Source organism: Hetaerina americana, unplaced genomic scaffold (genome assembly GCF_022747635.1).
Source record: "Hetaerina americana unplaced genomic scaffold, ioHetAmer1.1.p SCAF_2, whole genome shotgun sequence".
Lineage (NCBI taxonomy): Eukaryota > Metazoa > Arthropoda > Insecta > Odonata > Calopterygidae > Hetaerina > Hetaerina americana.
In genome coordinates, this window is record NW_027286763.1 from 87,247,087 (window position 1) to 87,261,111 (window position 14,025).

Here is a 14,025-nt window from a genome sequence, read left to right on the forward strand (position 1 = left end):
ACTAGCTTTTTCCACCTGGATAAGATACTACAGCCAAAATGACAAATAAAACTCATTCAAAATGCAAGCGCAATGAAATCAAAACTACCAGAAAGCAACACACTACTTACAACGTCATCCATTACGTAATAACTCATAATAAAACTTTAAGTTGTCATAAAATTGCACCAGCTGGAAGAGTTAGTAACACGAGATAACTTGAAGTTCAAATATTAACAATAAAAACACTCAATAGCTCGAGAAAGCTCGGCCTTCTCGGTACCAGTGAACATGAGCTGGGGACAACGCACGGCCACGGAGTTTCCATCTCCGACCATAGATCAATATTCGTCAGCGAGAGTAACGCAAACCAACGGAAAAGACGAAAATGCAAGTTTCTCATTAGAAATTATTAACGCGGCTCCCCTCATTAAAAGGCCTCACGCAATGCAACAGCCGGTGAGCCAATTACGGCTGGATTTACGTAGACTATTTCGCACACAAAGGTGCCTGCAATCCACCTCATATGGCGCACCATTAAAAAGAAGTAAAACACACACAAGTGGAGTTCCGCACCAGAACTGACTTTCCCCAGGTCACCCATAATTTCCCCCGAGAGCGGGTCGAACCATCGCCACCACTCGAGCGGTGCACTGCGGCGAACGGTGACCCTCGGAAACGGACGCGGGACTCGTGAGCCCAGATCCGTCCGCGGCCCCAGGGAAAGGAGAGAGAAGGAGAGGGAAAAAGAGAGAGAGACCCGCCAATTCACGGCTGGCCACGAAATCGGATGATCCATTAATTAAAGCCTCATTAGACCTCGGATCGCTAAAAGACGCACTCTATTAGGCGGAGGGAGAGGTTTACGAGGGCTTTCCACAACATGCCCGCGTTGGTAAGAAGGTCAAGCAATGGCGGGCGACTGTACGTGGAGTGACGGCGGCGGCGGGCGGGAAGGGTGGTTTTTCACGGATGAGGGACTCAGATCGAGCGATTGTCATGGGGTGGCGATGACCACGGAGGAGTGGGGGGGAATGGGACGGGTGGGGTAGAAACAAAGGCGGGGAGAGGGAGAGGGGGGAGGGAGGAGAAAAGGTAACACTTCCTTGGGAAGAAGGGGAGGGCTTGACCAAACACTTCGACCACGCGAGGATATCCATAAAATTCAATCCTCAAGAGTTGCGTCTGGCAAACGAAGCGGAAAGAACTCAGGTGTGTTACTTCCTCAGGACATAGTCCGGGTCAAAACTGTTCATGAAAGAACTCGACCAGCTCGTAGAGTGCAAGACAAAAGAGCAGTCAGCAGCACTTAATCTAAGCGAAAAAGCAATGTCAAGATAATCATAAGCGTGGTAAAAATATTAATGATAATATGTGCAATTAAATTTCTGACTACTGCCTCGACGTGGATGATGTGTCAGGCATTATAAAACACACTGCGGATCGTGTGCAGCGTACATGCATATGAGCTACTATATATTTGTAAAACTTTTTATGACAAACTTGAGTAGCGTATCAAAATTATTCGAGGAGCTAGATTTGGAATCACTCACGGAGCGAAAGGTTCCAGATTTAATATCTTGCATACATTAGAGGGATGTCTCTTCAGAAATGAAGTTGAAAATGTATTACTAACCCCATCGTACTATGGTAGAAGATACCACGTGAAAAAATTTAGAGAAATTCCATTTAGAACAGATAATAATAATATATTATTTTTCACACGGACGATAATGGATCAAAATAACATTGTCCAACCACGCTAGGAGGGAAAAGTGTTTTGGGTCAAAAGTAGTCTGGTGTGTAATCACCCCCTGCTACACACTAGTGGAAGCTTGCAGGGTACTATGTAAACATGTAAAATATAATACGCAGATGTCGGTGGCTATAAGCTTCAAATAATATCATAGAGAGATAATTTTCATTTTAGCCCAAGACACATTTCACATGTAACTCACTCCTACTGCCCTGTGCCGTTAATTTTATATTTCATGTTCGGTCTAATCCGCAGTCGTCCTTTTAGTACTACGTAACCAGCTGGTGATTTAAAAGAAAACATCTGAATGCACCTAGAATTCCCAAAAAAAAATGGAATTACAACAGCAAATACAATTCAAGAAATCGGCAGGAATATTTTTGATAAAACTTTTTTCCTGCAACTAGATAACAACTTGAAACTACTCCGCCGACACGGAGACATGAAAACAGGATCCTGACTGGAAGAAAAAAAAAACAAAATGCACCCGTTTGTAAATGCATCCCCGCTCCATGCTGCAATCAACATTTACAATCATTATCAAGGTTGATATGAAGTTGGGTGATCACTGAATAAGTCAGTATGCCTGGATGCGTCCTCGGATCCCGAATTATTTTCATTGCTTGCATTTATGCTCAGATTTTTAAGAAATTATTAATGCAGTGGTATTTTCCATTAGCATGGTGTGCTATGCTACTACGCGGGGGCATAATCTACCATGCGATCTTTTAGTAGTTAGATATACAGATACCTGTACCTTTCGTCGAGTTTGCATTGCAGCAGATTAAAGTTCTCCTAGCTATAATGTATTCCACTTCACTTTAAAATTGTATGCGGAATGGGTTATTTAAAATATTCCCAAAACACACTCAACCATTTTTCCTGTTACAACGTGGATCATTCCGTAAATTAACGAATGCTTCCACAGGATTGAGAGTGTCGGTTCGACTTCTACATATTGAAGTTAGCTGCGATATAAGCGAGTGACCTACATGCGATAGCAGTAACGGGCGAGAAACGGCGGCAATGGGAAGAAATTAGGCACTATCCATGGGTAAAATAGTCCTACAAAATTAGGCAAAATCCTTAAACGTTTACGAGAACTGCCGACTGGAGCCTAATGTAAATGGCAAAACCTCTGCGTCATATGAGTAAAGGAGGGAAGTAGCGGTCAATATAGGAACAACTCCTGCTCTCAAACAGTTCCAACAATCACCACCAAATTATGATCCCGAGGTTTAGAAGCTAATCAACTTCATCCCCTGAGAATATTCAAAGACGTCACTAAAACTCCACAAAGAAACTACTACGGAGGTAAACAAGTTTCACATTTGAATCTGCCACCACTATATTGTTTCGAATAAGTGGAAGAAAGGAGAACCTAAAAGAACAAATGCAGAGAGTGGGTGTAGCCAATTTGAAAAAAAGGGCAATAAAAAATGGGACTTTAGCAGTGAGAGATGTAAGATCTTGAAAGATGTAAGAAACGGAAATACTGAAGCCAGAATTATGCTCTGGTAGAGTGCTAGAACATAATCAGGGGCTTTCTTCTGTACAAAATAACCGATCGCGACAGTTAGGACAGCGACTATGCTCGCGAAAACCACGATGATACGAGTGAGTATGCCAACGATGTACTACGAGCAAGAAGTATGCGAGGTGCATTAAGGTCATGGGAGTAACGACGAAAAACTTGGGTGGAATACAAAAATATTTATCTTAAAAATTTGAACACCAACGTCGGAGACGGCCAAGAAGAAACATTACTGAAAAATAAGGATTGGGAAAACGAAAGGAATGAGGAAAAAAGCTAACCAATTTTTCCATACAATTAAAATTATAAGTTACATAGAGCATGTGAAAACCGCCGCTGAATGAGCATGTGGAAAAGGCAAAGAGCGCGTGAAGATTGCACCTTCACAACAATCTAACGAAGCAAAAATTTAGAAGCGAAACCAAAGCCTGCAAAACTACCGAGATAGATGTACATGTAACAGTGACCATAACCTGAAGATCAATATGTAGTCTTAGGTGCTGTGCAGATGAAATACCACCTCAAAAGTGAGAAACTGAAGTAAATAACAAAGAAAAGATCGCAACCAAAAAATTGAATAAAACTCAACAGATTTTGAGGAGTGCCTGAGCAGGAAGATAACGCGAATAAACACGTCAATAAGGACTGAGAATGGAAGAAACCAAGAAACATGGAAATACATTAAATGCCAACTGATAGAAGAAAAGCTGCAAAGAGGAAGGGCTCCAACTGAAGAAAGAAATGTCTAATTAACTAAGGATTCTGCTGTAAAAGGCTAAGAAATACGCCTGGCCAGAATGCAAGAAAAATAGGGAAATAGAGGTAAATACTACACGAGGAGAAATGTAAAAAGTCGAAGTAGCTTAAACGATACTTAATAAACCACCTCAAGGAACATGGCGCATTACAACGAGGCGATTCGAGACGAAGGTATAAAATCTAATTGAATAAAAGGATAAAGTGAAATGAAACACAGTAATCAACCCGAAGGTCGGTTTAGTAGGTGATGGTAGTGATCACCCAGTACTAAGCCCTATACGGCGTGTGTAATTCACACATCAGGGTAGGGGGGCCAGTTCCTTTCCCTGTGCCGGTTATGGTTTCCCAGGAAGACCTGGTACCCGAAAAATCACTTTAGCTTGGGTGGAGCTGCAGGTGCCTAGAGTGCCTTACCCGGGAATGGAACCCGGGACCCTCCGGTCAGCAGTCCAACAGTCTACTCACTGGACTACCGCGACCCATAAAGTGAAATGATGAAAAGATATTTACGAAAAATCTTACCACGCAAGAGAACTCAATTAAAAAAGTATACCTAGTTCATAATTCCGTATCTACAATAAAAATCTGCGTGTGAACAAGTCCTCGGAATGAGTGACAACTCTTCCTAGAGTATACTATACATACATGAAATTCCAACAGGACCACGAGGCGGAATGTTCGCGTTCGGTACGAATTCCCAATTCCAAGACGACAGTGTCAAAGTGTCAGTGACAGTGTCAGTCCAAGATGACATGTGAAACATATGAAAAATCCTACCGACGTATAGGGCAATGATATTTGAAAATGACACAGTAGAAGGTAAACACAGATGAGTTACTAGATGAAAGCCACTTCATATTTATGAAAAATGCAAGCGAATGAATACCTCTGACTGTATTTATGTAAATTCGACCAGAGCAGTGATCCACTCGGCAATGTAGAATAGAAAACAGTATATTTGCTATTCTGGAGGGCAGAAGAATCCTCTTATTATGATAGAAGAATCACTTTAAACCTGGGCAAGGACAAAATGTACGTTCACTGAATCTAGATCGTCTCAACATGAAGAAGAGAGAACAGAGAGAGGGGCAAGGTTAGGACTTACCAAATCAATACTGGGAAAGGAAAAAAAATTATGAGAAAAATTTAAGCATCAGCGGAAAAACAGCATGCTGCATTTTCAAACGACATAGCTGTGGTGGCAGAGAGAGAGAGAGAGATATGATGTGTACTTGAGCTAACATTGAGAACGCAATGAAAAAGTACAGTCTACATTAACAGATGACAACTGTACACGATCCGACGCGATTGATAATCAATAGAACCATAGGCGATGTTAGTGTGAAACTAGTTTCTGATGTTTGCGTCATAGAGGAAATGCTCATCCTGGCCTAATCCTAATAAATATTTTATTTATCATAAATAATACAAACAAAACTTGGATCCAAACCAAAGCGATACCAAAGAAAAGTGAATGATAATAACTTTGCAAGTTCCACCTATTTTTATTTTTAAAACGATCGGTTTCGTCGAATAGTCGACATCATTAGGTACCTTGATGTTACATTAAGGTACCTGATGATGTCAACTATTCGACGAAACCGATCGTTTTAAAAATAGAAATCAGCGGTACTTAAAAATGTATTATTGTTCACTTTTCATCATGAAGTTCCATGGTGTTGGGCCGAAAACCATAGAATTAGGATACTGAAGAAGTCAACCCGAATTTCGGGTTGAAAGGTGAAGGCAGAGTTCACTACTCATTGAGCTCACTGCGTTTTAAATTCAAAGGATTAAGGGGAGGGAAGCTCTTTTCCCTCTACCAGCTCTTGATCCCTTAATAAAGTTTTACTACCCACAATACCACGCAGATTGAGTTTACTCGAATCCTCCGGTTCATTGCCCGGACTTGAACCGGAACACTCCGGAACAAAGCCAAGCATTCTTATCGATAGGGAGCAGTCAGTGTCTAAAAAAATTATACATCTATAAAAGGTCGGTTCCTAGATTCTGTAAAAGTTCACCTTTCTTTAATAATCGTCGAAATATCCACGTTACTACCACTATTAATTATGAACAGAAAGCTAAAGAAAACATAAATCAGCTTTAAAAATATAAGTGAAAGGACTAATGTTTCCAGGTTACGAGCAGTGCCGCTCATTTGTTGAAAAATGCTGGTGATAATTTCAGTTAACAACATTATGTTCCAATTTATTTGCTAATAAACTGGTTCCAGTGGTCACCCATTATTTTTACCCATCCTAGTCATCAGTGATTCCAGTCAAATAATTTGATAGAGTCAAAAGAGCCCTAGGGTCGTATTTCCGCTGAAGTTTCCTGCATCACAGGGGCGGCAAATTTTCTGTAGACACCTCATCCACACCTCTCCAAAGCATTATAAACCGACATCGTAACGGATAATCTAACGCACCAAGTTAGTATTGAGCCACACACTCTTCACTCTCATTTTCGAGGCGAAATGACCTCAGTAATCGGGAAATGGAATAATACTCTGTGACACAAAAGTTTCGGATACGAGGAACGCTCTTCGTTCACAGCCGTATGAATTTCCTTGGACGCTCAGAGCCACGGTGGAATTAGCGACCATGTTTGCTCACTGGAAGAGAACGAGGCGTCAAGGTGAGCTCGACGAAATGGAAACTCTTTCGGAGCAGCGTGAGTCGCCTCCTGGAGGAGACACCCGAAGGGGAGAGGCCGGAGTAGTGTACGGGGCGGACGGAAACGCAGAGGGCACGAGACACGACAACCACCGGATACGCGCCGTCACGGAGGTAAACCACTTCGCCCGTGGTTCGCTCGCACCGCCTCCTGAGGGAGATGGAAGGAGTCTGATAACGTCCTCCAAACACAACCGTTAATGAGAACCCCTCGGCACCAGATGGAGGCTCATTGCCGTATGTCGCGGGTGTCTCAGAATCCGGGGTTTGGAAGACCCAAGCAACGTTCTTTTACCCCTCACTCAAGGAAGAATTATATCTAAGGAGCTCCTTTGGGGGAGATTATTACTTGTCCTTTATATTTATTGAACGCCTTTATTGAGGCGAGATCGAGAATCAATTGTCCCTTCTTCCACCTAACCCCTAAACATTACACTGAAAACAATTACAAGCACCAATGTCATACCTAAGTGGAGGAAAACCCACCTTAGCGGGAATCGAACCCGCAACATCTGGGTCCGCAAGCGAGAACGTTATCCCGCCGCCAACTGAGCCGGGAAATATGTTGAGGTCATGCTTAGGGGTGTCCGTTCTGAGAGTCTAATTACCTATTGACTATCGTGTACGTAGGTTTTCGATGATCCCTGAAAAACCAACTCACACACCTGAGGGCTTCTGAAACTCTTTTAGGCACAATACAAATACGAAAAATTTTATTACCTGCACTATTTCAAGCGAATTTGCGTCATATCTTCTTAGTCCCTACCCTTCTTCACGATGTACAAAACGTCTATTCTCTTTCTCCCTGCTTCTTCCTTCTACACAAGCCTTTAATATCCAAGATTACGTCATTTCTTTACGTGCATTACGCAATGAATGAGTTTTTTTCCGTTCAAATTTCCCATCATTAACAAATTTCCCAACCCAACTCTTTCTCCACTCTAATACTCATTCGTCATTTCGACTAACGTTCCCTTGACTCTTCCCTTATTGAGCTTATTCTTTCCGTCCTTTATCCATATTAGCTCATTGAAGTATCACAAACTATGGCCACTCCATTTCTTAAATTATCACGCTTCTGAGCAACATAATTTTGCATTCCATATGAGTTTTCATTGAAATTTACTGCACGCCATAAGATGAGTAAATGAAACGTAGTCCCGTTCATTTTAAGTGTGATTCGCTATTAACTAGTCCAGATATGAAGAAGGTTTTTGGTAACAAGATCATACGAGTAGTTACACCTCATTGTTCGCAACAGGCAGGCAGTTCGAAGCGATCAGGTGCTAAATGGTACGAGGGGACAATTCGAGGGGAAAGTCACCTCGTGATAACTTCGCGGGAAGTGCGCATTTGGTCTCAGTTCCTTAAGACCTTGTGTATACACTATGCCTAAAATTTTCGGCTTCATTCCATTTAGGTTAATAGCATGCACTGACAAATTATACGCATCAACTCAACGCCTGAAAAGGAAAAATGCTCACGAAAAGGATTAAAGTAATTTTCTTGTTCCCCGAAAATCGACATCATTAAGCAAATTGCCAAAATAATTAACGGTGGACTGGGAAGTAAACACATCTCTAAAAACGGAACTGAAATTGTCTCCCAAAAACGAGATCATCGAGCTAGTAATAATAACTAACTAACATTGCCAAAAAAATTAACAAATAAAACTATGGGCAAAAAGTTAAGGAATCAAAAACTTTTTTTTTAGCATTTAACAGAATTCAAGATTATTAGTAGTACAAGGAATGTATTAACAATAAAATATTAGTTAGAAATCTACTCTAAAGAACTCTAACTAAAACAAATTTTAGTTTTACATGAATATCAGGGAACACTATAATACAAATAACAAAATAATAACAAATTCATGAAATAATAACATGACGATTATAATATCATTTAAGTAAACTACCGGGTTGGGGTAGGGTTAATGCTTAATAATAATGACAGGTAGTAGTTTTAGGGGAGACGACCGACAACGAAGGCTATTTGCGCCATTAGCGATGGATGGAAAAGGAGGAATGGCGGGGAGAAACCCATTCATTATCCTACTCTTATCGAAAGACACCAGGGGGTCCACAGTTCAACGTCCCATCCGACGGACGGCGTTCTCACTCTAAGTGCTCTCCACAAAGCACCTCAAGTAGGGATGGGGATACCACTGAAAAATATGTCCTCTCCAGGAATTTAACCCGGACCCTCTGGGTGGGAAGCGAGTACATAAACCACTGCACCATCACAAACTAAACAGGTTACTAATATACTGAAGAGCGAATATAGTAGACATTACGAATAAAGATGCCACTGAAGCATGGAGAAAGAGAGGGGGCAACTTAAGGAAATGCACGATGTATGCATTTGAGATTAATACGAAGAGTTGGATTACACAGCCGTAAAAAGTAATCAAGTAAAAATGAAGAATTTGACACTACGGTTCGCGGAGGAAGTATCGGCATGCTCCCAGATGGTTAATTCTTGTTGTGACAATTGCGTACGCGACCCCTTAACCCAAAAACATATACTTCCATAAATCGCTATCTTTACGTCCGATTATGAAGGTTATTGTGTTTATTCTAACCAGGACAGTAGATTTTGAGTCGCGTAAGTCGAGTTTTGTTGCCGTTCGAGCCGATTACAATCGCCTTCGGAATCCATTTTGATTTTTAAGTTTACACTGTGTGACAAAATACAAACGTTCAAATTGCTACTCCTCACGTTAATACTTTGTTAATACCATGCAATATCATAAACCATTTGTTTTATTTATTTCGCATTTATCCGAAAACAGCACTTAGCCCTTCACACCGTGCTTTTTCAACAATTATACATGAGTAAAATACCGACAATTACAAATTATACAATCGCAATTACAAATTATACAATCACAATTACAAATTATATAATCGCAATTACGAATAACACAATTACATTTGGAATTGCAATAATAGCGCTTTTCTTAAAACAGTCGCTTCGTGCCTACATGAAAAATAGGGTTGGATTCAAAAAGTATTTTCACGGTCTCCTAACTATGACTCTCATAGCTCGAAATATTTTTCCCATCACGCTGGATCTAACCCTGGAATGGACCCTGGACCTACCTCCCCTCCTGCATCAGGGTTTCAACTCCTCACGCCTCTAAGATTTTGACGGCATCGTTAGCACCAACCCACAAATTCGTTACATCTAACGTCACTTGTACCCCTGTGGATTTGAGAACCCTGCACTAGGATAACCAGGCGCGCGATGCGGGTTGCCTCGCCCCAGGCGCCGTACATTTTACACGCTCCATCTGCCCTTTCCCCAGTCGAGCTGAGCTCGAGTTCGTACACTTATGACGTCACGCATTCGAGGAAACTGTGGCGTAGCATAGTGAGTCGCATTAGTGCTGGCGAACTGAGGGGTCGACGAATCCGTAGCTGCACTCTCCCGATAATTACAAACTACAACCGAAAAGAAGTCTACTTCTGTTTTCCCAAGTGTATACAACACCACCACTTAGGATAAGGCTCAGACAAAAAAACACGGGTTCAAAAGCAAAACGCTTGTGAGAATCTGGGAAATTATACGCGGAACGTGACGTCCTTCTGCGGGTTGAGGGGAGGTGGGAGGTCAACGTGACGAAGCGTCACATGGTGGGAAGGAAAAATGGGGCCAAAAGTGGTTTGGGACGGCGTGAATTAATTTGTGCACGAAGTCCTGTGGTTTCTTTACTCGTGACAGTCGTTCGAATTGTAATCAAGAGCAGTAAAGGTTTCCCCGCATCAAACGACCTCTGCCTACCCCAAAAGAGTTGTGTTGGCTCACCATCGTCACCAGTCCCAATAGCATTAAGTATCCCATTATCATTCCCGACCGCCTGGGAATTGCCTCTGGGCAAGCAACGTGGTCCCCGCGACAGGACCCGCGTCCTTGTAGCAATTCAATGGAACGGAGCCTCCCTCCCATTCCCTCGACTTTTCAGACCATATATAATCAATTCACTGGAGGAGACTAAGCTTCCTTAAACCGGGGGGGGGGGGGGGGGGGATATTGAACTTCGAGAACTTCCAAATGATTCCATCACTAAAAGAGAATACCTCATGAAATAATAAATATAAATTAAATCCGTCAAAAAAACTTAAAATTCAACACTGATTACCTTTTACTTCCACCAATAGTCACAAGGCAGGGATTAATTCCGATGAAAACACCTTCCACGACATTTTAACTTAGCCGTAACGGAAGGAAATGTTGAACCTAAATCCGCAATCGCATGTGCTGGCTAATTCCCTATTTTCTGCATTACCCATTACATTTTTAAATAACTCCGGGATAGCGTCTTGTTGCCTTTTTCCCCAGCCATTTAAAAACACTCAACAGAACGTTGGGGTTTATCGCAAAACTACCAGACAATAGACAGCCTCGCGCCAGAAACACCACTGAATAGCCTGTCACATCACTGATCTTTATGAAGAAATTCTCACTACCGTATTGTTAAACGAAATACAGAATTTTCCCCTTCGTAAAAACTCCAGCGGCCCTTTTTTAAGTGTTACGGCACTCGTCAGTGGCCACTTTCATTTTCAATACAGCGATTAATTAAAACCTAAACAACGTAAAATATTGATTCAAACGCTAATCGAAAAAATGCTTGATGATTAAGAAATCAGTGCTTTACTACTTAGGGCATCATCTTAACACGCCATCTCATTGTAATTATAACCAGAGTGAACAGTCAATTATAAATAATTAAAGATAGGCGCATTTAACATAAACATTTCAATTGAAATAAATTTAAAGAAATATTTAAAGCTATGATAAAATTAGATAAAGCATCAACTTATATACTTTCTCAGCATGATTTTGGCATAATTCTCGCTTTGAAGAAATATTAACCCCCAAATGTATTAGGTTATATCTAACCATTTCAGAGGTTGAGGTGATAAATAAAACAAAATAATTCACTCTGCAAATTGTTTCCAGAAAATGATGGCATTCGCAAAGCATTTAATCCAACAGTTGACGAGAGGACATAATCAAACTTCTTGGCTGTTTTAGAGCAATATGATTCCACTGAAAGCAAATGGGTGATGACTCTACTACCAAAACAAGAAACGTTCCCAGTATTACTATGAATAGTTATACTTAGTATTCCTTAAGTATTAACACCTCCACGTTTCATTTAAACGCAAAAGCAAAACTCGTAAATACCACGTATTTAAGGCGTGATGCAGGTTTTATTCCGCACTACTTTTCCATTATTTAGTTTGATAGCAATAAAATACTAAACTGAAGGAATAATCAAACAGTTAATCTTCCTTTGGGGAAAGATTTGGTCGGTTTAAAACCCAAGTACAGTAAGAATTACGCAAAACACATGAAACATGACTTACAGGAGTCTCCCGCGAAGACCACTGACCCCGAATAAATGGGCTAAAATAACAATATGGCACCGAGTTCGATTCTCAAAAGAAACTTTTCCAATTGCCCGCATAAGGCGGGATCATTTCGTCAAATCCATAACCACGCAAGAAATGTTACCATAAGTTCTGTGAAACTCAAATAATAAAACATAAAAATTAGAGGATAACACGAACCTGCAATATTGCTCTTTCACGAAAAATACCAAAAAACATAAGATTTTCCAAGAACTTAATACCGGTAAAAGATAACGACACTTGAAAGGAGTAGGCAGAGCGGTGGTTTCAATGACCACAAACTAAGAGGTGCCTTGTTTTCGCTAGGCAGGAAATTGGGTGGCAAATTATTTCATGGAGTAAACTTTGCTGATCTTATGAAACGAAGTGAAAGGATAGCATAAAAAGAAAACTCCGCCCTGACGTGGCTATGACTCATAAAACGGTGTTGCCATTTTTCTACATAATCTCTCAACGTTCACATTATTATAAACAATATTCTCGTGCGCTGACGCGCCGGCAGTCATTCAGTCCAGGTGTTTTAAAGCAAATTTTAACAATGCGTCGATATTTCTTGAAATAATTACGCGTACTAGACATACGACTGAGACTTATGTTTATCTAAGATACTAGAGTTATGCGCACAGTAATAAAGTATGACTATCCCTCTGATTAGGCGTCTGTATGACAAATGTCTACAGAAGAGTGATACACAGAAAACACGATTCAATTACATTCTCAAGGACATTTCGTTAATTTCCCTCATGTTCATTACTCATTGAAAGGGCTGACTTAAAGACCAACATTATTCCTCCATTTTAACAACAAATGACTAGGGCATACAGGTCATGTGCAACAGAATTGCATGCATTGCGGTTGCATGCTCCAGCGATGCAAACAAATTTCCAACGTACATTAGGCCTTGCCATTACAGTATTTAAACTAAAACAGTACTTACTGATCTTCGCGATATCCCATTTTTCCCTTCAATTTGTGTCCTCAGGCGGTAGGATCAATCACCAGCTGATCATCCCAGTACCTGGGGAAAAGAATGCCATCAGTTTGTATGCGTCATCCACTTACACCCCTCACCTGATAGATTTAAACGAGATTCAAATTTGATTACAAAAAATGATAATGATCCCTCACTAATGAAGCAGGAGGTGATTCACAGCAGCGTTTTACTTTCTGTTAAGGGATTCGGTTTTCATAAAATGGCGAAAGGAAGTAAGTCGAACAACCATAATGGATATAGTCTATCCAATGCAATGTAATAAATATTATTAACAATCAGAAGTTGAAACGGATGGGGTAGAAACGGATTATTCTCACAATTCAATATTTTTATCACAAAGTTTACCTACCAGTTGTGCAAATTAACGATATTTCCTCACCCTCGATCCGACATCCAATTCCTAACTGGAGTAGCAGCGACGCGGTGCGGCTGGATTATGAAATTCGTACATCTATGGGTCACTCGCCTGCTGACCCGATAAACGTCATGGTAGGCTTGAATTGGTGGGCACGAGAAGAATTATTTTACGTGATAGGTCTTTTGAATTCCTGGGGATAAAATGCTAGCTATACGTGATCAAATATTATCCGGCTTCTCCTTTCACGCAACTAACTAAATTAGAAGAAATTTTATGGTATTAGAGGATTCATCGTAATTGTTTCCATTTACCTTCGCGGCAAAGCAGACATGACCTTATGGGTATATAGCTAGGTCGATTTGAATATATTTTCTTCGTCAATCCCACAGGAAATATGAAAATTGCGGAAAGAAATTATGTAAATGTATGGCCTTAAGACGACTAAATTATTAAAAATAGTAATATCTAACATATTGACGATGCCTAAGAGGTCCTTTCCTTTGTTAATAACATTCTTTGACGAAACATTGGCTTCATCACTAGT

General features: G+C 40.7%; 1 protein-coding gene across 3 annotated transcripts in view; it reads right to left on the reverse strand.

Moving 5' to 3' along the window:
* The window catches only part of Klc (kinesin light chain), a 120,600-nt gene extending 107,054 nt beyond the window's left edge, over positions 1-13,546 (reverse strand). For 2 of the 3 annotated variants that reach the window (XM_071585751.1, XM_071585749.1), the window contains exons 1-2: positions 13,473-13,546; positions 13,067-13,147 (exon numbers count right to left, since the gene is read on the reverse strand). The gene's annotated coding sequence lies outside the window, so the exon portion shown is untranslated. The remainder of the gene's footprint in view (positions 1-13,066; positions 13,148-13,472) is intronic. The other variant, XM_071585750.1, reaches the window with a different exon arrangement.
* Positions 13,547-14,025: the final 479 nt, after the last annotated feature.